The sequence below is a fragment of the Diachasmimorpha longicaudata genome, unplaced genomic scaffold, assembly GCF_034640455.1.
Source record: "Diachasmimorpha longicaudata isolate KC_UGA_2023 unplaced genomic scaffold, iyDiaLong2 ctg00000197.1, whole genome shotgun sequence".
In the NCBI taxonomy this organism is placed as follows: Eukaryota; Metazoa; Arthropoda; class Insecta; order Hymenoptera; family Braconidae; genus Diachasmimorpha; species Diachasmimorpha longicaudata.
The window spans coordinates 20,135-22,500 of NW_026973989.1; positions in this window are offsets into that span (position 1 = coordinate 20,135).

Consider the following 2,366-nt stretch of genomic DNA (forward strand, 5'->3'; position numbering starts at 1 on the left):
TACTTTTGCGCCTTTAAAAAAATCATATTAATTTTCATAACTCTCAAGATGCCCCCATGATCACATTCAATGCCTCTTGAATGTCCTCAGGCCCGGTATTGCAAAGCAATACGAATCAAAAAGAACTACGAATGGGGGCTTAAAAAATTATATTAATTTTCATAACTCTCAAGATGTTGAAAAGCCATGAGTGTCTCTACCTACTTTTGCGCCTTTAAAAAAATCATATTAATTTTCATAACTCTCAAGATGCCCCCATGATCACATTCAATGCCTCTTGAATGTCCTCAGGCCCGGTATTGCAAAGCAATACGAATCAAAAAGAACTACGAATGGGAGCTTAAAAAATTATATTAATTTTCATAACTCTCAAGATGTTGAAAAGCCATGAGTGTCTCTACCTACTTTTGCGCCTTTAAAAAAATCATATTAATTTTCATAACTCTCAAGATGCCCCCATGATCACATTCAATGCCTCTTGAATGTCCTCAGGCCCGGTATTGCAAAGCAATACGAATCAAAAAGAACTACGAATGGGGGCTTAAAAAATTATATTAATTTTCATAACTCTCAAGATGTTGAAAAGCCATGAGTGTCTCTACCTACTTTTGCGCCTTTAAAAAAATCATATTAATTTTCATAACTCTCAAGATGCCCCCATGATCACATTCAATGCCTCTTGAATGTCCTCAGGCCCGGTATTGCAAAGCAATACGAATCAAAAAGAACTACGAATGGGGGCTTAAAAAATTATATTAATTTTCATAACTCTCAAGATGTTGAAACGCCATGAGTGTCTCTACCTACTTTTGCGCCTTTAAAAAAATCATATTAATTTTCATAACTCTCAAGATGCCCCCATGATCACATTCAATGCCTCTTGAATGTCCTCAGGCCCGGTATTGCAAAGCAATACGAATCAAAAAGAACTACGAATGGGGGCTTAAAAAATTATATTAATTTTCATAACTCTCAAGATGTTGAAAAGCCATGAGTGTCTCTACCTACTTTTGCGCCTTTAAAAAAATCATATTAATTTTCATAACTCTCAAGATGCCCCCATGATCACATTCAATGCCTCTTGAATGTCCTCAGGCCCGGTATTGCAAAGCAATACGAATCAAAAAGAACTACGAATGGGGGCTTAAAAAATTATATTAATTTTCATAACTCTCAAGATGTTGAAAAGCCATGAGTGTCTCTACCTACTTTTGCGCCTTTAAAAAAATCATATTAATTTTCATAACTCTCAAGATGCCCCCATGATCACATTCAATGCCTCTTGAATGTCCTCAGGCCCGGTATTGCAAAGCAATACGAATCAAAAAGAACTACGAATGGGGGCTTAAAAAATTATATTAATTTTCATAACTCTCAAGATGTTGAAAAGCCATGAGTGTCTCTACCTACTTTTGCGCCTTTAAAAAAATCGTATTAATTTTCATAACTCTCAAGATGCCCCCATGATCACATTCAATGCCTCTTAAATGTCCTCAGGCCCGGTATTGCAAAGCAATACGAATCAAAAAGAACTACGAATGGGGGCTTAAAAAATTATATTAATTTTTATAACTCTCAAGATGTTGAAACGCCATGAGTGTCTCTACCTACTTTTGCGCCTTTAAAAAAATCATATTAATTTTCATAACTCTCAAGATGCCCCCATGATCACATTCAATGCCTCTTGAATGTCCTCAGGCCCGGTATTGCAAAGCAATACGAATCAAAAAGAACTACGAATGGGGGCTTAAAAAATTATATTAATTTTCATAACTCTCAAGATGTTGAAAAGCCATGAGTGTCTCTACCTACTTTTGCGCCTTTAAAAAAATCATATTAATTTTCATAACTCTCAAGATGCCCCCATGATCACATTCAATGCCTCTTGAATGTCCTCAGGCCCGGTATTGCAAAGCAATACGAATCAAAAAGAACTACGAATGGGGGCTTAAAAAATTATATTAATTTTCATAACTCTCAAGATGTTGAAAAGCCATGAGTGTCTCTACCTACTTTTGCGCCTTTAAAAAAATCATATTAATTTTCATAACTCTCAAGATGCCCCCATGATCACATTCAATGCCTCTTGAATGTCCTCAGGCCCGGTATTGCAAAGCAATACGAATCAAAAAGAACTACGAATGGGGGCTTAAAAAATTATATTAATTTTCATAACTCTCAAGATGTTGAAAAGCCATGAGTGTCTCTACCTACTTTTGCGCCTTTAAAAAAATCATATTAATTTTCATAACTCTCAAGATGCCCCCATGATCACATTCAATGCCTCTTAAATGTCCTCAGGCCCGGTATTGCAAAGCAATACGAATCAAAAAGAACTACGAATGGGGGCTTAAAAAATTATATTA